Source organism: Panthera leo, unplaced genomic scaffold (genome assembly GCF_018350215.1).
Source record: "Panthera leo isolate Ple1 unplaced genomic scaffold, P.leo_Ple1_pat1.1 Un_scaffold_43, whole genome shotgun sequence".
Classification (NCBI taxonomy): domain Eukaryota; kingdom Metazoa; phylum Chordata; class Mammalia; order Carnivora; family Felidae; genus Panthera; species Panthera leo.
Window position 1 is genome coordinate 87,419 of NW_024962246.1, and position 26,623 is coordinate 114,041.

The 26,623-nt window shown below is 43.0% G+C and overlaps 1 long non-coding RNA gene across 1 annotated transcript; it reads right to left on the reverse strand.

Moving 5' to 3' along the window:
• Nucleotides 1–9: 9 nt before the first annotated feature.
• Nucleotides 10–26,623, reverse strand: LOC122212890. The gene is made up of 3 exons (XR_006199348.1): nt 26,007–26,623; nt 23,382–23,471; nt 10–166 (listed from the first exon to the last, which is right to left on the reverse strand). It is a non-coding gene; the product is annotated as an uncharacterized LOC122212890 (long non-coding RNA).

The window sequence follows — 26,623 nt, forward strand, 5'->3', positions numbered from 1 at the left end:
TGCCCTTACCTCGGTCACTGGTTCTAGCAGGACTCGGAAAGTGGGTCCCAGCTCATTCTTCTAGGAGTTCCCAAGACGAGCATTTCATGTATTCATGTCCTAACGGAATGCAGCTCCCGTTCTTCTGAATTTCTGTCAGGGTTTCTTCCCGGAAACAAGCCTGAATCTGGAACAACAAACCATCGACTGCATCAATGAGGTGATGTCGTGGGCCTCCACAATCCACGAGACCTTTAGTAAAATATGTCTTGTTCAAATACTGTCTGGGAAGGGGAGGAATGAAACACGGGAACAGCCCAGAAAACGCAAGGGTCTGTGCAGCTCAGCAACCAGCTTGCCCAGGGAAGCCACCCAGCGCCCACTCCTCAGCACTCAGTACAATAAGACAAATTCTCTCTGGCGACTCAGGAGATGCCAAGTTGCTACAAAGCTCCCAAGATCTCCCCTGGGGCGGGCGGCACAACCTGCTGGAAATGCAGCTCTGCTCTCTGTACTGAGGCAGCGGCAGAGGCCCTGAGTCCTCTGGGAGCAATCAAAGCCCTTCCTGCTCTCAGGTGCCCTGGGTTAGAAAAGCCGATGGTGCGCCCTCTGCTGGCTATCACTGCCTGGGCAGAGGAACCCGCCTCTCTGGGTCTATGGTGCTCGAGCTCTCTCTGTTGGCCATCGTGGGCATTCTTGCAATGTGGAAGGCCCTGGTCGCTCAGCTGAGACACTGAAGGTGCCTGGGCAACTAAACCTGTTCTCCACATTGGCAAAGGTTTTAATGACAGGGCCTGGGACACAAAGAAATCTTTTCCTTCTCCTTTCTTGTGAGTGAAGAATGAAACCGACTTTATTAACGTAATGACATCATTTGTAATGTTTTAAGCAATGTTCATAGAAAAATAGACCGCCAATTTACACTTGCTGAGCAAGTGGTAATTGTGTTTACCACCAAAATACTTAGGTTAGATAAAGAACGAACAACTTTGAGAGAGATACCGGCGTAAGCTATGGAATGAATGAGTCCTAGGGATACAAGGGACAGCCAATGCAATGGAGTCAATCCTGTAATAATACTGTTGCATGCTTTCACAGGATAGCTACACTTGTGCTTAAGTACAATATAATTTATAGACATATGGAATGACTACAATGTATGCCTAAAACTCATACAACAAATGTGTGAACAATATTTCAATTAAAAATAGACATCCTTTACACTATGTTTAATTTCTCCTTCTTTGCCAATAAACTATCATTCCTGGGGCTCTTGGGTGGCTTAGCCGGCTAAGCGTCCGACTTTGACGCAAGTTGTGATCTTGCAGTCCATGAGTTTGAGCCCTGCGTCAGGCTCTGTCCTGAGAGCTCAGAGCCTCGAGCCTGCCTCAGATTCGGTATCTCCCACTCTCTCCCCCCTCCCCAGCTCGGGCTCTCTCAAAAAAAGAAAAAAAGAAACATTAAAAATGAAAAATAATTCCTCATTTGGAATTTGTGAAATTCCATTTATACCAGATTCTCTAACATCACCATCTTGATGTGGAGAGCTTATCTGAAAAGTCACTAATAATATCTTTGATGACACATATGTGACAAGGTCAGAATGAAACTTACAGGGAGCTATGAATCAGTTGTGAATTTACAGTATGTATCCTTGGCTAATATTTCCAATGAAACGTGCTTTAGGGACACGGATGGATGAAATAATGTCCACCAGTCATATAGGTAAATATCCTATAGGACCATTATGCCTTCAATTACTAATTGCCATCTCTTCAGCATTAAAAGAAAGCTGGGACAAGAAAATGTCTTTGAATTTGATGTAAGAGAAGACTAGAGTGTTTTAAAGTGTTCACCTACCTTCTGGAATGCTCAGATTAGTTGTGGACAGGAGGATAGCAACCCACGTTTGGGATGCACACTGCTAGTCCCAGAGGGAGGATATGTACCTTATTGTCAATTTTTTAATCAATATCAGCAGTCCACCTCTACCAGGTACAGACTTCAGGACCTGGGGACAACATGATGCCTGATGCCTGGGTTCAGAACTTGAGGAATGTCAGGTAGTGGGGGAGAGGGGAAATCCAACAGGGCCTGGGGCAGTGAGAGAGATGGCCCAGGACACCTCCCCACAGGGCAGACTTGGAGTATACCTGCCAAAGAGCAGCACAATCTCCCTCAAGACATCCCTCTCCATGACAGAACATGAGGCTGAGCCTCACAATTCCAGAAGAAATGAGGGATACCAATGGTTCAATTCCAATGGCTTCTGCAGAGCTTGGACCCAGGGATGTTGGAGTCTTGGGGTCATGGAACTCTGATGCCCATGATACCAGCCCTTTCTGCCCCAGCACTCAGAGCCACCTCATACATCCCCTCTCCCCTGATGTATCTAACGCCATCCACATACCTCGAGCAGGTGTCTACCTTCCTCTTTGTACTTCCTCTTTGTCACTGTTTCTCTCTAACCACATCTCTCTATGTTTCTTCCTTTCACTCTTTAGGGAGTGGTGTAACATATGGTGCTAACCTTCATTCTTATACATGTGAATATCCAATTTTCCCAGCACCAGTTATTCAAGAGACTATTCTTCTCCACTGTGTATTTTTGACTCCCTTGTCAAATACTAGTTGACTGTGCATGCATGGGTTTAGATTGGGCTCTCAATTTCCGTTCCATTGTCTTATGTGTGTGCTTATGCCAGTGACATAACTGACTTCTTTGTGTTAGAATGTAGCTTGAAATCGAGAAGTGTGATGCCTCCTATTTTGTCCTTTCTTGCATTGGCTACTTAGGGTCTCTTTGTGGTTCCAAATACATTTGAGGAAATGTGTTTCTAATTGCATAAAAATTGCATCGGAGTCTTGATAGAGATAGCACTGAATCTCTAGGGGGCTTTGAGTAGTATGGACATTGTATCTGTATTAATTCCTCCTACAGATGGACATGGGGTGGCTTTTCACTGACTTGTGTGTTCTGTTTCTTCCATGAAAATTGAATTTCTTCCATTTCTGCACACAGGTTTTATAGTTTTCTGTAGAGATCTTTCACCTCCTTGGCTAAATTTATTCCAATAAATTTTATTGTTTTTGATGCTATTGTAAACGTATGGCCAACTAATCTTTGACAAAGCAGGAAAGATTATCCAAGGGAAAAAAGACAGTCTCTTTAACAAATGGTGCTGGGAGAACTGGACAGCAACATGCAGAAGATTGAAACTAGACCACTTTCTCACACCATTCACAAAAATAAACTCAAAATGGATAAAGGATCTGAATGTGAGACAGGAAACCATCCAAACCCTAGAGGAGAAAGCAGGAAAAGACCTCTCTGATTCAGCCGTAGCAATTTCTTACTTGACACATCCCCAAAGGCAAGGGAATTAAAAGCAAAAATGAACTACTGGGACCTCATGAAGATAAAAAGCTTCTGCACAGCAAAGGAAACAACCAACAAAACTAAAAGGCAACAAACGGAATGGGAAAATATATTTGCAAATGACATATCGGACAAAGGGCTAGTATCCAAAATCTATAAAGAGCTCACCAAACTCCACACCCAAAAAACAATCTAGTGAATAAATGGGCAGAAAACATGAATAGACACTTCTCTAACGAAGACATCCAGATGGCCAACAGACACATGAAAAGATGCTCAACGTCGCTCCTCATCAGGGAAATACAAATCAAAACCACATTCAGATATGACCTCACGCCAGTCAGAGTGGCCAAAATGAACAAATCAGGAGACTATAGATGCTGGCGAGGATGTGGAGAAATGGGAACCCTCTTGCACTCTTGGTGGGAATGCAAATTGGTGCAGCCGCTCTGGAGAACAGTGTGGAGGTTCCTCAAAAAATTAAAAATAGACTACCCTGTGACCCAGCATAGCACTGCTAGGAATTTACCCAAGGGATACAGGAGTACTGATGCATAGGGGCACTTGTACCCCAATGTTTATAGCAGCACTCTCAACAATAGCCAAATTATGGAAAGAACCTAAATGTCCATCAACTGATGAATGGATAAACAAATTGTGGTTTATATACACAATGGAGTACTACGTGGCAATGAGAAAGAATGAAATATGGCCCTTTTTAGCAACATGGTTGGAACTGGAGAGTGTTATGCTAAGTGAAATAAGCCATACAGAGAAAGACAGATACCATATGGTTTCACACTTATGTAGATCCTGAGAAACTTAACAGAAACCAATGGGGGAGGGGAAGGAAAAAAAAGAAGTTAGAGTGGAAGAGAGTCAAAACATAAGAGACTCTTAAAAACTGAGAACAAAATGAGGGTTGGTGGGGGGTGGGAGATAGGGGAGGGTGGGTGATGGGTATTGAGGAGGGCACATTTTGGGTTGAGCACTGGGTGTTGTATGGAAACCAATTCGACAATAAACTTCATATATTGAAAAAAAAATAAAATAAAATGTATTTAGTTTAGTTTAAATTTATGTATGCATTTCTTTAGTATTTATTTTTTCAAGTTTTTTATTTAAATTCTAATTGGTTAGCATACAGTGTATGTTAATTTCAGGTATAGAATGTAGTCATCCATCACTTACATACAACACCCAGTGATCCTCACTGCTAGCGCCCTCCATAGCCCATCACCCATTTAACCCATGCCCCTGCCCACCTCACTTATAGTAACCCTCCATTTGCTATTTATAGTTAAGAGTCTGGTTTCTGGTTGATTTTTATTTCATTCAATTATGTGAGGGGTCACATTTATTGATTTGCATTTCTGAAACATCCTGCCTTTACAGGGAAAAAACCCTTCATCATGGTCAATGATCCTTTTCATGTGATCCTGAATTTGGTTTGCCTGTATGTTACTGGGAATTATTCATCTATATTCATCACGGGGATACTGGCCTATAGATTTCTGTTCAGCTATTATCCTTTCTGGCTTCCTACCAGGGTAATTCCAGTCTCATGAAATGAGTTTGGTGGTGTTCATTCCTTTTGAATCAGTGAGAGTACCGCTGTTAGTTCTTCTACAAACGTTTGGTTAAATTCACCAATGAATCCACCTGGTCCTGGGGTTTTCTTCCTTGGCAGAACATCGATTACTGATTCAATTTACTTACATTGGTTATCTTCTTGTATTGATACAGTCTTTCTTTAATGGGTCTGTGCAAACCTTCTATATCTTCCTGATACAATCTTGGTAGGTTGTGTGTTTCTAAGAACCTATCCATTTCTTCTAGGTAGGTAGTTTTCTGTCATCTAATTTGGCCATAGTCGCCACTTTGTCTGCTTTATGTTTCTTTTGTATAAGGCATAATATCTTCTCTTTTATGTATAATTCTTTTGAATTTGGTCCTCTTTATGTCTTAGCATAGTCTATGTATAGTCCTGACAATTTTATTTCACTCTTCTGAAAACTCACTGTTGGTCTTCTTCATATTTTCTATTGATTTCATGGTCTGTTTCATTGGTTTCCACTCTCATATGGATTAATTTCTCCCTTTTGAGAACATTGGGCATAGATTGTTTTTTTCTTCTAGTTCTTAGAAGTTAAAGGTAGGTTGTTCATTTGAGTCTCAAATCTATCCTCCACGCATGCAAATCCAGTGACTCATCAGAGAACCTTCAATAGGTCTTTTCTGTCCTATTTCTCATTCTCAGAACTCTGAGAAATAGAATCCGAAAATTTATTTGAAGACACAATAAATGAAAACTTCCCTAATGTGGGGAAGGAAACAGATCCAGAGCAGGAGGCACAAAGAACCCTCATTATATTCAACAGAAGCAGATCCACACCAAGTCGTATAGTAATTAAAACCCAAAATGTCGTGATAAAGAAAAATTTTCACAGCAAGAAAACAAAAGTTGACAGTTACCTACAAGGGAAACCCCATAAGGTTATCACTGGATGTATTTCAGTAAGTGAGCAGCACGGTTTTGTAAAGTGAGTGAGTGAAACCGCAAGTGAGCAGCATGGTTTGGTAAAGGTGCCGAATGGAAAACATCTGCAGCCAAAGAGAGTCTATCCAGCAAACTATCATTCAGAAGGAAGGAGAGATTAAGAGGTTCCCAAATAAATACTAAGCGAGTTCACAATCAACAAACCACCCCTGCAAGAAATGTTAAAGGGGACTCTTTAAGTGGAAAAGAAACACCTAAAGTGACAATATTAAAGTGTGAAACGCAAAAGCAATAAAAATGAGTTTATCTGTAAAACATCAGTCAAGGTATTCACAATATGAAAGGTTTCGAAATAGGAACACTACATAGCTACAAAACGGGGAGGAGAGGAGTAAACAACTGGTTCAAACTTAAACAACTATCAACTTAATATAGACTCCTATATGCAGAAGTGGTTAGGTACAAACCTAATAATACCCACAAATCAAACACTACTAATACATATGCAGAGTATAAAGACAAACAATTTCAACTGTGAAATTGTGAAGAAACCCAGCAAATCAAAAAAAGAGAAAGAGAACAAAGGATCAGAAAAAATCAGAAATAACCAATATCAAGTAATAAGAGGACAAGTACATGTCTATCAATTACTTTGAATAGAAACAGAATAAATGCTCAAATCAAAGGCACTGGGTGAGAGGGGCAACTGGATGGCTCAATCGCTTGAGATTTCGACTCTTGATTTCGGTTCAGGCTATGATCGCAGGATCATGGGATTGAGCCCCAACTGGGCTCTGCACTGAGCATGGAACTTGGTGAGGATTCATTCTCATTCTCATTCTCTCTCTCCCTCTCTCTCTGTCTCTCTCTTCCCTCATTCCCCCCTCCCCACCCTCCCATGCCTGTGCTCTCCCTCTTCATAATAAAAGGCACTGGATGATAGAATGAGTAAATATATAGGACCCATCTATCTTCTACCTACAAGAGACTAATTATAGAACTAAGGTTTCAAAAGAAATCTGCAGTAGCAGTACCTTTATCAGACAAAATAGATTTAAAAATAAAACTGTAACAAGAGACAAAGAAGGACAATATAATAATAAAAGATACAATCCAACAAAAAGAACAATTGGAAACATATATGCGCTCAATCTGAGAGCATTCAAATACACAAAGCAGTCCAAAACTAAAGAATTGATAGTCATCCAATAATAGTAGGGCACTTTAACACCCCAATGACATCAATGGAGAGATTTTTCCATCAGAAAATCACAAAGGAAGTAGAGACTTTGAATGATAGAGTAGACCAGATGGACTTAACCAATATATTTTAGACATTCCATCTTAAAACAGCACAATACACATTCGTTTCACGTGCACATAGAACATTCCCCACACTCGATAAAAAGGTCATAAAACAAGCCAAAACAAAATCAAACCGATCGACACCATACCATGTGTCTTTTCAGACCACAATGCTATGAAACTAGAAGTCTGAAACAAACAAAAAAAAAATTCCGGAAAAGGCACAAAATCATGAAAGTTAAATAACATGCTACTAAACAATCAATGGCTCAAACAACAAATCAAAGAGAAAATACAAAAAAAAAAAATGAAAACAAATGAAAATGAAAATACAACAATCCAAATTTCTGTAAAGCAGGAAAACTGGTTCTAACAGGGAAGTTTATAACAATACATGTCTGCCTCAGGAAAAAAAGAAACAAAAAAAAACCCAAAAACTGAAGTAAACACCATAACTTTATAAAATAAAAACCAGACAAAGGACAACAAACAAAACTCACAAAGGACAGAATGAAGAAAATAATTAAAATCAAAAAAGAAATAAATGATATAGAGATTAAAACTATGCATCCGATGCATCAAAAACAGAGGAGGCAGTACGTGAAATCCTATCATACCGAGAGAGGCAGCGTGGCGGTGTGAAACAGTCCAGAGCCAAGCAAGAATGGAGCAAGGCAAAAACAACCTCCAGTGCACAGAGACAGGGGCGAAAAAAATGAACACACTCCCTCCCAGATGCAGGGCGGTGTCCACGGATAAACATCTCCCCGCTCCAAGTGGGAGTGTAAACATAACTTACTTCTTGTCCTAGACCTAACCCTAACAATAACCCAAATCCCAACACCTAAACATAACAGCTAACCCTAACCAGAACCCAAATACTAAACCCAGTCCCTATCCCTACGCCTAAACCCAAACCTAACCCTACCAAACTGAGAAAGTAAACAAACCCTGAACTAACCCTAAACTTGTGACTAAATCTCTTACTCTAACTCTATAACTCTAACCCTAAAACCCTAACCCTAATGCTCTAACTATACCCACTAACCCTAAAATTATAAAACATAAAACTAACCCTAACCATAACCATAAAACTCTAACACTAACCCTAACGCTAACCGCGAATCGAATCTCCAAACCCATAACCCGAACGCAAGTCCTAGACCTAGACCTCACCTTATCCCTAAACCTAATGCAAACCCTAACACTAATGCTATCAACTTACCCTAACCCCACCATCTAACCATTATCCTAACTCTCAAACCCAAACAATAACTCTAAACCTAAGCCTAACGCAAGCCCAAACCTAATGCCTAAACCTAACTCTAACTCCAAACCCTAACCCTTAAGCATAACCCTAAACATAACCCTAATGCATAAACCTAACTCTATCCCCTAACACTATCCCCTAACACCAACCCTAACCCTAACCCTAACCCCTAACACCAAACCCAATCCCAAACCCTAACCCAACGCACACGACACACAGGAATGGTGTCACATCCACACTGGTGAAGTCCCTGGTCAGAACATTAACCCTAGTTAAGGATCTTTCTAGATGGGGACCCAATTCCTATCTCTGAGAACACCACAAACAAATGGCCCAAAGCAGTGCAGAATTACTCCACATGGAACATCGAACATCATCATGACATTTCCAATGCCCGCATGGAGCAGCACAAGGGGGCTGATGAGGCCCAACTGAAGATGGCACACACACGAGGCTGGTCCTGGAACACAACGACTAAGCCTGAACAGCCCATTCTGATGAGGCCCACACACATTCCTCTGGGGAGACCACTACACTGCGGAGGTTCAGCGCTTGGAGCTTCCTGGGACCTAACCCTAACCTTAACTGTGACACTCACATACCGCTCAAACTAAAACTCACCCCAACTCTAAACCTAACCCTACACATGACTCGCAACCGCGCATGGACCCTCATTCAGCCCTCAGGGTGATCACGGCACTGGTGTCGCTTTGGCCCTGGCAACATCCATGGAACGAACCTTAACCTTGGCAAAAGCTTTCTCCTAATGGGGACCCAATTCCTAAGTCTAAGGGCATGACGGACATGGGGCCGAGAAGCGGAGGAGGATTACGTGGCATGGAACCTGGAACATCACCATGTCATTTCCAAAGACCAGAAGGAGCTCCACAGGGGACTTCTTGAAGTCTAACCGAGGAGTGGCACTGGCACCCAAAACTCAGCCTAACTGGGACCCTCCTTAGACCCCTCTACTCAGCCTTGTGGGGTGACAATGGCCCTACTGGGGGTATAGTGCCAGGAGCCTCCTGTGACCAAGCCCTAATCTTAACAGTGACCCACAGTATACACGTGAACCTAAACCTCACCTCATCTTTAACACTCACCCTACACCTGACTCGCACCATGCATGTGCCCTCATATCATCGATTCAGAGAGATCACAGGACTGGTGTCACTTCAGCCCTGGAGATTTCCCTGGCCAAAACCCTAACTGTAGCTAAGGCTTTCTGCATATGGACACCGAATTTCCACAGTCTGACAAGAGCAGGCACAATTGGTTGAGAAGCGGTGCAGGATAATTGTGTGTGAAGCGTGGAACATCACCATGTCATTTCCAAAGCAGGGCTTCAGATGCACAGGAGGATTCCTGAGGCCTACTGAAGAGTGTGGATATAGGTGTGGGGCCGTGGAATGCAAAGACTAATGCTGACCGGTACCCTTCCTTCTGCACTCCAGTCAGCCCTTCGGGGAGACAACTGCACTGCTGTAGGTTCAGGGTCTAGAACCTCCTGGGAACTAATCTCAACCATAAACAGAAACGTAACCCTAACGCTACACCTAAACCTAACACGAACTCTCACACTAACTCTAAACCAGACCTACACCCGCCCATGTGCCCACATTTCAGCCCTCCATGGAATTCACGAGAATGGTATCGCTTTGGCCCTGGCGACGTCCCTGTACCAAACGCTAATCCTAGCTAAGGCTCTCTCACCATGGAGACCCAATTCCAAAGTCTGATAACAGCATGTACATGGGTTCCAGAATCAGTGCAGAAATACTCAACATAACATGGAACATCACCATGTCATATCCAAAACACGACTGCAGCTACAACAGAGGATTTATGAGTACTACATGAAGAGCATTCCATACACTTGTCTGGACTTTGTACACAAAGAAAAATCCATACTGGAAACCTCCCTTGTGTACTCCACTCAGCCCTTCGGGGAGACAACTTCGGGGAGACAGCTGGACGAGGGGATTCCTGAGCCCCACCAGAAGGGTGGCCCATACATTTGACTGGCCATGGAACACAAAGACTAATCCTGACCGGCACCCTCCCTTGTGTGCTCCACTGAAACCTTCAGGGAGACAACTCCTCTGCTGTGGGTTCAGTACCTGGAGCCTCCTGGGACATAACCCTGACCCTAACCCTAACCCTAACCCTAAAGCTTACCCTACACCTGACCCTATCTATCACACTAACTCTAAAACAGACCCAGAGCCAAGAATGTGCCCTCACGTCACCCTCCATGGATTCACAACACTGGTGTCACTTTGGCCCTGGCAATGTCCCTGGACCGAACCCTAACCCTAGGTAAGGCTTTCTTCCCTGGGGACCCAATTCCAAAGTCTGACAACAGCATGCACACGGGTTCAAGAATCAGTGGAGAAATACTCACCATGGAACGTGTAACATCACAACATCATTTCCAAAGATCTATGGCAGCTGTACTAGAGGTCTTCTTAGGCCTAACCAAAGGGTGGCCCATATATTTGTCTAGCCTTGGAATCAAAAAACTAATCCTGACGGGCACCTTCCCTTGTGTACTCCACTCAGAACTTTGGGGAGACATTGCTCTGCTGTGGGGTGTCTAGAGACTCCTGGGACCTAACCCTAACCCTAAACATAACCTTAAACATAACCATCACCCTACACCTAACCCTATCTGTAACCCTAACCCTACACGTGACCCGCACCGTCGCATGGGCCCTCACTTCAGCCCTCGAGGGAGATCACGAGACTGGAGTCGCTTCAGCCCTGGCGATGTCCCTGGACCGAACCCTAACCCTAGCTAACACTAGCTAAGGCTCTCTCCCCATGGGGACCCAAAACCAAGTGTGACAACACCACGCACCTGGGGTCCAGAAGTGGTGCAGGATCACTCGGCATAGAACCTGGAACAACACCATGTCCTTTCAAAGACCTGGCTGCGGCATCCGAGAGGATTCCAGAGGCCTCACTGACCAGTGGCCCAAAGAGCTGTGTGGTCTTGGAAGACCAAGACTAATCATGACTAACACCCTACCATGTGCCCTCATCTTATTCCTTCGGGAAGACAACTGCACTGCTGTGGGTTCAGCGCCTGGAGCATCCTGGGTCCTAACACTACCCTAAACCTAAGCCTAACAAGAACCCTCAACCGAAACCTAATCCTATCTCAAACACTAACCCTCCACTTGACCATCACCATCGCATGGGCTCTCACTTCATCCCTGGAGGGACATCACGAGACTGGAGTCGCTTCGGACCTGGCGACATCCAGGGACAGAATGTTAACCCTAGCTAAGGCTCTCCCCCATGTGGACCCAAAACCAAAGTCTGACAACACCACATGCCTGGGCTCCAGAAGCGGTGCAGGATCACTCGGGATAGAACCTGGAAGGTCCCCATGTTCTTTCGAAGGCCTGGCTGCAGCTGCCTGATAGGATTCCTGAGGCCTACTACACCAGTGACCCATAGAGTTGTCAGGCCTTGGAACCAAAAGACTAATCCTGACTAGCACCCTCCCTTGTACACTCAGCCCAGCGGGGAGACAACGGCACTGCTGTGCTTTCAGTGCCTGGAGCCTCCTGGGACCTAATTCTAACCCTAACCCTAAACGTAATCCTAACCAGAACCCTCAACCGAAACCTAATCCTATCTTGAACTCTAACCCTACACTTGACCCACATCGTCGCTGGGCCTCAATTCAGCCCGTGAGGGAGATCACGAACCTGGAGTCGCTTCGGTCCTGCCGACTACCCTGGACCTCACCCTAACCCTGGTTAAGGCACAAACCCTGTGGGGAACCAATTGCAAAGACTGACAACAGGAAACACACGGTTTCGAGATCAGTGTAGAAATACTCTACACAGAATGTAGAACATCACTACATCATTTCCAAAGCACGACTGCAGCTGCACAAGAGGATTCCTAAGGCCTATCTGAAGTGTCTCTCATACATTAGTCTGGAATTGGAACCCAAAGACTTATCCTGACTGACACCCTCCCTGGGGACACCACTCGGCCCCTCAGGTAGACAACAGCACTGTTGTGGAATCAGTGCTTGGAGCCTCCTGGGACCTAACCCTAACCGAAACCATAACCCAAACCATATCCCTCAACCTACACTTAACCCTATCTCTAACCCTAACCCTGTACTTCACCTGAAACTTCGCATGGGCCCTCAATCAGCCCTCTAGGAAGATCATGAAACTGGAGTCGCTTCAGCCCTGGTGACTTCCCAGGACCGAACCCTAACCCTAGCTAAGGCTATCTCCCCATGTGGAATAAATTTCAAGTCTGAAAACAGCATGCACATGAGATCGACAATCAGTGCAGAAATACTCGGCATGGAACATGGAAATTCACCATGTCATTTGCAAAGCGCGACTGCAGCTGCATGAGAGGATTCCTGAGGCCTACCTGTAGGGTGGCCAATACATTTTTCTGGCCTTGAAACCCAAAGCCTAATGCTGACCGGCACCCTCCTTTGTGTAGTGCACTCAGCCCTTTAGGGAGACAACTGATCTACTGTGGGTTCAGTGCCTGGAGTCTCCTGTGACCTAACCCAAACCCTATCCATGACCCAAACCATAACCCTCACCCTACACCTAACCCTATCTAGCACACTAACTCTACAGCGGACTCACAGCCACACATTTTCCCTCACTTCACCTTCCATGGAATTAACAACACTGGTGTCGCTTCAGCCCTGGCAACTTCCCTGGACCAAATCCTAAACCTAGCTAAGCCTCTCTTCCCATGGGGTCCCAACTCCAAAGTCTGACAATACCACACAGACGGGTTCGAGAATCAGTGCAGAAATACTCAGTATGGAGCGTGTAACATCACCATGTCGTTTTCAAAGCGTGACTGCATCTGCACGAGAGGATTCCTGAGGCCTACCTGAAGGATGGCCCATACATTCATCTGGCCTTGAAACCCAAAGACTAATCCTGACCAGCACCCTCCCTTGTGTCCCCCACTCAGCCCTTTGGGGAGACAAAGGTTCTTCTGTGGGGTCAGTGCCTGGAGCCTCCTGGGACCTAACACTAACCCTACACATAACCCTAACCGTAACACTCACCCTACACTTAACCCATTCTCTAACACTAACCATACACTTGACGCGCACCCTCCCATGTGCCCTCATTTCAGCCCTTGAGGGAGATCACAAAACTGGAGTCGCTTGAGCCGGGTCTATTTGCCTGGACCGAATCCTAACCCTAGCTAAGACTCTCTCACCATGGGGACCCAATTCCAAAGTCTAACAACAGCCCGCTCAAGGGTTCAAGAATCGGTACAGAAATACTCGGCATGGAACGTGGAATATCAGTATGTCATTTTCTAAGGGTGACTGCAGCTGCAAGAGAGGTTTACCAAGGCTTACCCGAAGGGTGGCCCAGATATTTGTGTGGCCTAGAATCCAAAGGCTAATCATGACCGGCACCCTCCCTTGTGTCTTCCACTCAGCCCTTCGGGGAAACATCTGCACTGCCTTGGGGTCAGTGTCTGGAGGCTCCTGAGACCTAAACCTAACAGAAACCCTAACCAGAACCCTCAGGCGAACCCAAACCCTATATCGAACTCTAACCCTACACTTGAAGCACACAGTCACATGGGCCCCCACTTCAGCCCTCGAGGAAGGTCACGAAACTGGTCTCGTCAACACTGGCGATGTCCCTGGATCGAACCCTAACCCTAGCTAAGGCTCTCTCCCCATGGGTACCCAATACCAAAGTCTGACAACCCCACGCGACTGGGGTCCTGAAGCGGTACAGGATCACCTGGCATAGAACCTGGAACATCACTATGTTGTTTCCAAGCCCCACTGTAGCTGCCCCTGAGAATTCCTGAGGCCTACCCGACCAGTGGCCCATACAGTTGTCTGGCCTTCGAACCCAAAAATTAATCCTGACGAGCATGATCCACTGTGCCCTCACTCAGCCCTTCCGGGAGACAACTGCACTGCTGTGGGGTCAGCGCTTGGATCCCCCTGGGAACTAACCCTAACCCTAACACTAGCCAGAACTCTCAACAAAACCCTAACCCTATCTCAATTCAAAGCCTATTCATGACATGCACCTTCGCATGGGCCCTCAATTCAACCCTCCAAGGAGATCACAAGACTGGATTCGCTTTGTCATTGGTGATGTCACTCAATCGAACCCTAAATTTAACTAAGGTCTCTTCCATGGGGACCCAATACCAAAGTCTGAAAATACCACGTGTCTGGGCGCATGAAGCAGTACAGAATCACTCGGCAAAAATCTTGGAACATCACCATGTCCTTTCAAAATCCTGGCTGCAATACAGAGAAAGACAGATACCATATGGTTTCACTCTTATGTGGATCCTGAGAAACATAACAGAAACCCATGGGGGAGGGGAAGGAAAAAAAAAAAAAAAGAGGTTAGAGTGGGAGAGAGCCAAAGCATTAGAGACTGTTAAAAACTGAGAACAAACTGAGGGTTGATGGGGGGTGGGAGGGAGGGCAGGGTGGGTGATGGGTATTGAGGAGGGCACCTTTTGGGATGAGCACTGGGTGTTGTATGGAAACCAATTTGACAGTAAATTTCATATATTAAAATATATAAAAAAAAAAAAAACAACAAAATCCTGGCTGCAGCTGCCCAAGAGGATACCTGAGGCCACCCTGAAGGGTGGCCTATACATTTGTCTGACCTTGGAACTCAAAGACTAATCCTGACCGGCATCCTCCCTTGTGTACTCCACTCAGCCCTTCGGGGGGACAGTTGCTCTGATGTAGGGTCAGTGCCTGGAGTCTCCTGGGACATACCCTAACCCTAACCGTAATCCTAACCCTAGCCCTCAACCTGCTCCTAACCCTATTTATCACACTAACTCTACAGCAGGCCCACAGCTGTGCATGTGCCGTCACCTCAGTCCTCCATGGAATTTATGATACTGGTGTCGCCTCAGCCCTGTCGTCCCTGGTCCGAACCCTAACCGTTGCTATGGCTCTCTCCCCATGGGACCCAATTCCAAAGTCTGACTACAACACGCACACGGGTTCGAAAAAAGGTGCAGAAACACTTGGCATGGAACCTGAAACATCACCATGTGATTTCCAAAGCGCGAGTGTGTCTACAAGAGAGTATTTCTGAGGCCTACCTGAATAACGTCCCATAGAGTAGTCTGGTCTTGGAACCCAAAGAATAATCCTGACTGGTACCCTCCCTTGTGTACTCCACTCAGCCCTTCGTGGAGACAAGTGCACTGTTGGGGTTTCAGTGCCTGGAGCATCCTGGGTCCTAAGTCTAACCCTAACCTTAACCCTAACCATAACCCTCAACCTACACCTAACCCTGTCTCATTAAAAAGGACAACATCAGAATCAGAGGGCTCCCAGAAGATGAAGAGAGAGACAAAGGGGTAGAAGTGTTAAGTCAGCAAGTCATAGCGGATATATATATATATATATATATATATTTTTTTTTTACCTAGGAAAAGGCACAGACATTAAAGTCCAGGAAGCACAGAAGACTCTCATAAGATTCCATAAAAATCCACCAGTAAAAGGAATATCACATTCAAATTCACAAAATACTCAGGCAAGGAAAGAATCATGAATGCAGCAAGGGAAAAAAGTCCTTAACCAACAAGGGAAGACAACACAGATCAGGTTTGCAGCAGACCTACCCACAGAGGCTTGGCAGGCCAGAAAGGAGTGGCAAGATATACTCAATGTGCTGAATCAGAAAACTATGCAGCCAAGAATTCCTTATCCAGCAAGTCTGTCGTTCAAAATAGAAGGACAGATTAAAAGTTTCCCAGACAATAAAACTTAAAGGAGTTTGTGACCACTAAGCAATTCCTCAAGGAATTTTCAGGGGGGCTCCCTGAGGGGAGAAAAGATAAAAAAAAAAAAGAATAAAAAAACACCAAAAGTACCAAAGACTGGATAGCACAAAAAAACACCACCACAAAATCCAACGCTACAAGACACATAACGGCCATAATCTCATATCTGTGAGTACTCACTCTAAACGTCAATGGCATAGATGCTCCAATCAAAATACACAAGGTAACAGGGTGGGGAAAAAAACAAGATCCATCTATATGCTGTTTACAAGAGACCCATATTAGACCTAAAGGCGCCTTCAGATTGAAAGGAAGGGGCTGCAGAACCATCTATCATGCTAATGATCGCCAAAGAAAGACGGAGTAGCCTTGCTCATATCAGACAATCTAGATTTCAAAATAAAGACTGTAACAAGAGATGAATAAGTGTGTTGTATCATAATTGAGGGGGTCTATCCACCAAGAAGACCTAACAATTGTAAACATTTATGCTCCCAATGTGAAAGCACACAAAGATATAAATCAATTAATCACAAATATAAGGAAGCTCATTGATAATAAAACCATAATACTATGGGACTTCAACACCCCATTATGACAACAGAAAGATCATTTAAACAGAAAATCAACAAACAAACAATGGATTTGAGTGTATATAAAAACACTATATTTGAGTGAATATACACATACATATATACACACACACACATACATACACACACACACACATATACATAGTGATATATATATCACATATATATATATATATATATATATATATATATATATATATATATATATATATATATAAAAGACTGAAATCTTGCCATTTGCAACTACGTGTTTAGAACTGTAGGGTATTATGTTAAGTGAAATTAGAGAAAGACAAAAATCATGACTTCACTCACATGAGGACTTTAAGAGACAAAACATGAACATAAGGGAAGGGAAACAAAAATAAAAACAGTCAGGGGGACAAAACAGAATGGACTCATAACTATGTAGGACAGACAGAGTGTTACTGGACAGGATGTGGGAGGGGGTTTGGCTAAATGGGTAAGGGGAATTAAGGAATATACTCATGAAATCATTGTTGCACTATATGCTAACTAATTTGGATGTAAATTTTAAAACATAAAAAAAAATGAAAAAAAAGGAATGAATGGGTGAACCAAGAAGTTAAAGAGAAAACTAAAAAGTACATGGAAGCCAATGAAACGGATAACACCACACCCCTAAACCTCTGGGATTCAGCAAAAGTAGTAATAAGAGGAAGTTTATAGCAATCCAGGCCTTCCAAAAGAGGTAAGAGGGTCTCAGATACACAGCCCAACTTTATACCTTAAAGAGCTGGAAAAAGAACAACAAATAAAACCAAAACCAGCAGAAGACAAGAAATGATAAAGATTACAGCAAAAATCAATGCTATCGAAACTGAAAACAAAAACAAAAACACACACAGAAAAAAAACAACAACAAATAACCCCCTCCACCCACACACAAAACAGTAGAACAGATCATTGAAACCAGAAGCTTGTTCTTTGAAATAATTAATAACATTGATAAACCACTAGCCAGTTGGATCAAAAAGAAAAAGGAAAGGACCCAAATAAATAAAATTACGAATGAAAGAGGAGAGGTCACAACCAACGCAGCAGAAATACAAATAATAAGAGAATATTATCAGCAAATATATGCCAATAAAATGGACAATCTGGAAGAAAGAGACAAATTCCTAGAAATATATAAACTAACAAAACTGAAACAGGAAGAAATAGAAAATTTGAACAGACCCATAACCAGTAAAGACATTGAATTAGTAATCAAAAATTTCCCAAGAAAAAGAGCCTAGGGCCAGATGGCTTTCCAGGGGAATTCTACTAAACATTTAAGGAAGAGTTAACACCTATGCTCTTGAAGCTGTCCCAAAAAAAGAAATGGAAGTAAAACTTCCAAACATTTTCTCTGAACCCAGCTTTACCTTGATTCCAAAACCAGAAAAAGACCCACTAAAAAGGAGAAGTATACACAAATTTTCATGATGAACATGGATACAAAAATCTTACACAAGATATGAACCAACCAGATCTAACAATACATTTAAACGTTACTCACCACGACCAAGTGGGATTAATACCTGGAATACAAATTGGGTTCAATATCCACAAAACAATCAATGTGACTTATCACATCGATAAAAGAAAGGACAAGAACCACATGATCCTCTCAATAGATGCAGAGAAAGCATTTGACAAAATACAGCATCCTTTCTTGATAACATCCCTCAAGAACGTAGGGATAGAAGGATCATACCTCGAGATCATAAAAGGCATATATGAAAGGCCCGATGCTAATATTGTCCTCAAAGGGGCAACACTGAGAGCTTTCCTCCTAAGGTCAGGAACAAGACAAGGATGTCCACTCTCGCCACTGGTATTCAACATAATATGGGAATTCTTAGCCTCAGCAATCAAACAACACAAAGAAATAAAAGGCATCCAAATCGTCCAGGAGGAGCTCAACCTTTCATTCTTCATAGATGGCATGAAACTCTATGTGGAAAACCCACAATAGTCAACAAAAAACTGCTAGAAATAATACAGGAATTCAGCAAAGTGGCAGGATACAAAATCAATGCACAGAAATCAGTTGCATTCCTATGCACCAACAATGAAGCAAGAGAAAGAGGGATCAGGGAATCGATCCCATTTAAAATTGCACCAAAACCCATAAAATACCTAGGAATAAATCTAACCAAATAGGTGAAAAATCTATACACTGAAAACTATAGAAAGCTTATGAAAGAAATTGCAGATGGCAAGCACACAGAAAAGACAAATATTGCATGCTCCTGGATAGGAAGAACAAATATTGTTAAAATGTCAATAGTACCCAGAACAATCTACATAGTCAACACAATACTTATCAAAATAATACCATCATTCTTCACAGAGCTACAACAAAGAATCCTACAATTTGTATGGAACCAGAAAAGACCCGGAATAGCCAAAGCTATCTTGAAAAAGAAAACCTAAGTAGGAAGCATCACAATCCTGGACTTCAAGCTGTATTACAAAGCAGTAATCACCAAGACAGTATGCTCTTGCCACAAGAACAGACACTCAGATGAGTGGAAGAGAATACGAACACAGAAATGGACCCAGAAACGTATGGCCAACTAATCTTTGACAAAAAGGATAGAATATCCAATGGAATAAATACAGTCTCCTCAGCAAGAGTGCTGGGAAAACTGGACAGCGACATACAGAAGAATGAGTCTGGACCACTTTCTCACACTCAAAATGGATGAAAGACACTCAAAATGGATGAAAGACCTAAATGTAACATAGGAAGCCATCAAAACCCTCGAGGAGAAAGCTGGCAGAAACCTCTTTGATGTTTGCTTCCACAACTTCTTAGTCAACAAGTCTCCAGAGGCAAGGGAAACAAAAGCAAAAATGAACGATTAAGACCTCATCAAAATAAAAAGCTTCTGCACAGTGAAGGAAACAATCAGCAAAACTAAAAGGCAACCAACAGAATGGGAGAAGATATTTGCAAACGACATATGAGATAAAGGATTAGTATACCAAATCTATAAAGAACATATCGAACTCAATACCCAAAAAACAAGTAATCCAGTGAAGAAATGAGCAAAGACATGAGCAAACATCTTCCAAGGATGACATCCAGATGGCCAAATGAAACATGAAAAAATGCTCAACATCACTCATCATCATGGAAGTACAAATCAAAAACACAATGAGATAACACCTCACCCCTGTGAGAATGGCTAACACTAACAACTCAGGCAACAACAGATGTTGGCGAGGAAGCAGAGAAAGAGTAACTCTTGCACTGCTGGCGGGAATGCAAACTGGCACAGTCACTCTGGAAACCAGTAGGTAGGTTCCTCACAAAATGAAAAAGAGGACTACTCTACAACCCAGCAGTTGCACTACTAGGTATTTATCCAAATGATACAGATGTGCTATTTTGAAGGGAAAAGTGAACCTCAAAGTTATAGAAGCACCATCAACAACAGCTAAAGTATGGAAAAAACCAAAATGTCCATCGATGGATGAATGGATAAAGAAGATGTGGTGTATACACACACACACACACACACACACACACACACACACACACACACACAATAGAGTATTGCTTAGCAATCCAAAAGAATAAAATGTTGCCATTTAACCTGCATGGATGGAACTAGAGGGTATTATGCTAAGCGAATTTAGTCAGAGAAAGACAAATATTATAGGACCTCACTCGTATGAGGACTTTAAGATACAAAACAGATGAATATAAAGGACGGGAAGCAAAATAATATAAAAACATGGAGGGGGACAAAAATATAAAAAAAAAAACCTCTTAAGTGTGGAGAATAAACAGGGTTACTGGAGGGACTATTGGAGGGCTGATGTGCTAAATGGGTAAGGGACTTTAAGTAATCTACTACTGAGATCATTGTTCCACATTATGCTAACTTGGATGTAAATTAAAAAATAAATTAACTAAAAATTAAAAAAATTATCCCAGTAAATAAAAGACATCCCAACAGAATATTGTTGAAAAGGTGTCAGTCATGAGTCCCCACTAAGGTTTGTACCTAAGTGGCTTTCTTAATTTCCCTAGTTTCTCATAAATACGGACAGTGCGCTCTGACACAAATCTGCTCTTGCCCTGCCTCAAGGTGAGCAGAAAGAATATATTCACCTTTGACTTGGCTTGTTAAAAATAAAAGAGAAAAGCAAATTCATTTAAGATAAAGCAACTTTTACTCATGATGCAAAATCTGCTTGACTACTTTGGACATAATGTATTGCATTTGTTTATGGCTGACTTTGCCTAAATTAGTGAATCTATTTAAATGACCAAATATTGCACATTTCACTTAGTTGCAAACACACACACACACACACACACACACACACACACACACACACACAAATAGCATGAAACAAAAGTGAATAGTATATAACATAAATGCAGTAAGGACATAAAAGATTAGTTTTCCTATAAAACATAAAATAACTGCTTTGGCAACAGTTTTCCATTTGATAACTTCACAAGCAAATTTATATTGACTTCCAATTTATTAACCATTTTTAGAAATACTATGTTTAATGATAACTCTAAATACAAATGGGATTATTTTTCAGAAAGAGGGAAACATTTTTTTTCTCCTTAGTATATTAATTAAGCTGAAAACTGAAAGGATATCAGTTTTGTAAAAGACAATCCCAACAGACAACATTGTTGGTATCTGAACCATCATGTCAGTAAAAGTACAGTCAGTGAGGCTGTATCCTTGACTGAAAATCATGCACCATTTGTGGAGGGAACGCCAGAAACTCTCCTCCAACATGATGATTGTCATTCAGGAGCTGTATTTTTTTTTTATTTGATGAAATGGCATGTTCAAACTATCTTTATCATGACTCCAGTCTCTGGCTTTTTAAGTCCAGGTCAGTTCTAAAATGGTCTTAATTCATTTTCCTTGGGTAACTTCTCTTAATCCTGAATACCCAAATAAAAGAGACCTCAAATTAATTTTTTGATCATTAAAGAAAATAGGTCTACCAAAACGACATATACCAAACCTTACTAGCTATGATAGTATGCTTATCTCTTCCAAGTTACTAAAAGATTACTGCTTGTATTCAGCTTAATGGTCAACCTGGCATTTAATGGGAGCCTAGGGAAACAACAGTAATGTATTTTTGGAATTTCAGGATATTTCTTTGTTTCAATCAGCAGTCACTATAAATATGTTATGGTCTACAGATTTATTCTAGACCTATTTTCTATGTTTAAGTTTATATTTGAGAGAGAGAGAAAGAGCATGAGCCAGGGAGGGGCAGAGAGAGGGAACACAGAATCGCAATCAGGCTCCAGGCTCCCAGCTGCCAGCACAAAGCCCAACATGGAGTTCAAAGTCATGAGCAGTGAGATCATGACCTGTGCCAAAGTCAGATGATTAACCAACTGAGCCACACAGATGCCCGAAGACCTATTTTAAATTTGCAAATATCAGACTCCAAAAGTACTGACTATTATCTAAGCCTTTAGCTCATTCACAAGTTGCATTGATTTTGAACAAAAGTAATTTTGATAAGATGCGCTAGTCTTCTATTTTTAGGAGCTACACAGACATAGAAGCAGAAAACCAACAGCTTCCTCATACACAACTTAAGAATCATCTCTACACCACTGATGCCAATTTAAAACAACCATTATATGGCCACTTGATCAACATTCATAAGGTCATGGCAATGGTTTGGAAATGCCAAATGAAACCAGAGCTCAACACGTGTAAGGAGTCACACCATGACCCTTAGGATTTCCATCTACATGTCCAAATGACAACTATTAACAGCTGCTTTCCTGTCAATTTAATGATGGTACAACTTACATGAATGCAAATATAACATACTTTTTAAAACAAAGCTCATTCTGAAATAGACAATCTATGCAGACAAATCCTAAGTTCTATTTCAAAAATCAGCTGCACCCAAAGAAAGAACGATACTCTCTTAACTATAAATAACTGACTTTCAAAATCTACGACGGGTTTTCACCAATACAGCTCAGTCATGTTACCAAGAACACATGGTAAACTCTTACAACAAAGGCAATGACCTTTTCCTCTATATTGTAGGAAAAAATAACAGCTATTATCTTGACATTATGAATTCATCCTATAATTCAGACCTGTTAAAAAGGAAACAAACTCTCTCAGTATTCTTACTGGCTAAATTTTGCAAAGGGAAGAATACGTTTATATAATCATTAAGGATAACAGAAATTCCAGCAGTAAAAAATAAAAGGATGTGATATTGAAATTCAACCTGTGGGTATAATTACTCAGATACTAAACTTAATCCCATTTCCTGAATTGTTACACCAGCTTTACACGTACCATTGCTTATATTATACCATGCTGAAATATGGCTTTTCCCCATTCATCTTGGGGACATATGGTAGATGAAAGAAAGTGGGCTTTGGAGCCCATGAGAACAAAGTTATCCAAAGGACAGCACTTACTAGTATTGTGATCTCAGAAACATGACCTACTCTCTTTTGAGCTTCAGATTGTTGATTTTCAAAATGAAAATCATACTTACCTCACCTGGAGGTTATGATGTCCGTGCTAAAGATGTAATTCCAGTGCCAGCCAGGAACTTGGAGCATAGAGGTAGAGGGAAGATGCAAGCCTATACAAATAAATAAACAGAGTTATAACTTGGGCTAAGGGCAAACTGGGATTAGCACTGTGTGAGCAAATAACGGGCACAAGGGCATAAAGAAAAAAAAAACCCATGTAGGTAGTGACTAGGTACAACAGACATAAACCTGTTATGGAATGGATTTGCCCCCAAAATCCATACATTGAAGTCCTAACTACCCATGGGACTGTACTTGGATACCAGATCTTGAAAGGTAAAGTGGAGGTCGAATGAGCTCATTTGCGGGGAGGGACTCTAGTCTGATAACCGGTGTCCTATAGGAAGAGAGTGGGCAACTACACACACAGAAGGAAGACCACGTGAAGACAGTGGGAAGGAGGCCATCCACCAGTCATGGAGAGAGGACACCCACCCTGGCCACACCTTGATCTGAAGTGTGAGAAAATAAATAAATCAATTTCTGTTGCTTAAGCCACCCAGTCTGTGGTACATTGTGATGGCAGACACAGCAAAACAATACGAAATCCTAATATTTACTTGCTCAGCAAATGGTTTGTGAGCCTTTGAAGGAGTCGGGCACTGTTCGAGGGCCCTAAGGAACCAGCCCTAAACAAAGCTAGTTTGGTCTTTGGAGCCCATGGAGCCGACAATCTGGCAGGGACTGCAGTAGGCGACATCCAGCAAGCAAGAAAGAAAACAGATGGTGCCAAGGGCCAGGAAGAAAAAGAATGCAGGGAAGGGATATGGGGTGTTCAGGTCGGAGAAGGAACAGTTTTCAGTTTTACATAGAGAGCTAGCAGAGAATCCACTGAGCAGGTGATGTCAGAGCAAGGTTATGACGGAATTGAGGGAGTATGTCTTGTTGGCACGTGGAAGTATATCTCCGACAGAGAGAGGCAAACTGATTGCAAAGACCTGAAGCAGGAGTATGTGCTTGACAAGCTCAGGGAACAGGGAGGGGCCAGTGTGGCAGCAGCCCAGTAAACAACGGGAGGGGAATAGGAGAGGCCTATAGGGAGGTAGCAGAGTCTGGGGAGGGTAGCACCTGTGTGGTGCACAGCTGGAGTCAGGTGTCTGGAGACATGAACAGCTGTGGGCAGCGCATAAAGACTTAGAGGCCCCAGATGCTGGCATATAGAAGCCTGAGGCTGGCTGAGATCACCCCAAAGTAAGGGCGGGTGGAAAGCAGATGGGGGGCAGGAAGAAGACGAGGACCTACCAACACAGACACTGGTGAGCAGCGGCCCAGACGGTGGGAGGAGGAAGGAAGTAATTTTTAAAGAAAGGGGGTAATCAATTGAGACTGTAAAATGGTGCCACGTAATCCACATACTGAAGTTTGAGACTTCACTGTGACCTTCAGCGATGTGTGTCATCCATTAAAGAGATGAGAACTAGGGACAAGTGGGAGAGGAAGCCCATTCAGACTCAGCTGACAGAGAAACAAGGGAAGTTCTGCAGACACTGGCACGTGCGCTGCTAGGCGTAGGAAGACAAAGCAGGTGGTGCTGGATGGGAAGTGATTGCTCCCCGTGGGCCGGGAGAAACAGCTGCAGGTGCACAGGAAACAGTAATGCTAGTATGTGCAACACGAAATATTTGTACTTGTGTAAGCTGTATCAGAGCGGATAACCATGGATAGTTAACCATGAGATAAAAATAACCTAAATGTAAAGTCAATATCAAACTAATTGTTGACCCAACATGGATAGGCAATCAAGGAAAGATGAAACGAAGTAAAAGGAACTCAGTGAACACAAACCCCACCTGCTTACCAGTAAAATCACCTCTAGCATTTCTAGTTTTAGAGGCCCCGCCTGCCTAGGGACATTCATGAAATGGCCATGGTATCCTGACCGTGGAAAAGTAGCATAATCACTTGTTTCCTAAATAGTGACTCATTTGAATGGCCACACGAGGGTTTTACTCTCTTCGTAAAACCGTAAAACCAATCAGTGAAATGGACCTTCCCGTGAAGAGGCGGGAATAGGGCAAGAAGACAAGTAGACCGATGGAGCTGCTTTAAAATGTTTTCAGCTTCACTGTTTTTTTTTTGAGAGAGAGAGAGAGACAGACAGACAGACAGACAGAACACACGTGGGGAAGGGGCAGACAGAGAGTGAGACACAGGATTTGAAGCAGGCTCCATGTTCAGAGTCATCAGCACAGAGATGAAGCGAGGGTTCGAAACCACAAACCGTGAGACTATGACCTGAAGTGGGACACTTAATCCACTGAACGGCCGAGGCAGTGCAAAATACGTCTGGCCTAAAAGGAACATCAAGGCTACATCACCGATGAAGGGGTGCAGAAGGGGCACATGCATGATCCCCTCCCATGCCAAGGTGTGGGAAAGAACATGAGTGACACCCCTCCATCGCAGAGACAGTGGCGCAATGGTGACCCCCTACCTTGATGTGGGAGAGCGCATGTGTTAACCCCCTCCTGTCCAAAGGGGGGGGGAAGCTAATGCTTGAAAACCTTTCATACCCAGGGTGGAGGAAGTACTACCTAAGCCTTACCCTACCCCTTATGTCAGTGTCAACCCTAACAATTAATTACCTTAAGAGATGTGTGTTTCTTCAGCTGTGAAAGTGAAAGAACCATTCATGAAATATCACATTTAATAGTGACACCACTACTCTCCCTAAAAGGTGGCACTGTGCATGGGTGACCATCTCACACACCAACCAGGGGCAAGGCAGAATCCTGAACCACTTCTGGCATCAAGTGGGGTGGGGCACATGTTTGAACACCCTCCAATGCTGAGGGGGGTTATGTGCATGTGTGAACACCCTTCCCACCGAGGTGAGTGGGGCCAAGCATGAACACTGTCCCTTGCTGAGGGAAGGTTGTGTGCCTGTACAAATGGTCTGCCTCACAGAGCGGGGGTTGTGGGCATGCCTGAACCCCCTTTGGCAAGGGGGGGGGGCTTTGCACATGCGTGAACACCATCCTGGCAAGGGGAGCGGGGAGAATATGTTAATGCCCTCCCTGGCCGCATTTCTTCAGCTGTGTTTCTTCAGCTCTGAAAGTGAAAAGAACCATTCATGAAACATCACATTCAATAGTGACATCAGTACTTCCTCCCTGAGGGGTGGCGCTGTGCATGGGTGACCGACTCACATGCTGACAGGGGGCCAGGCGGAAGCCTGAACCACCTCCTGTGCTAAGTGGGG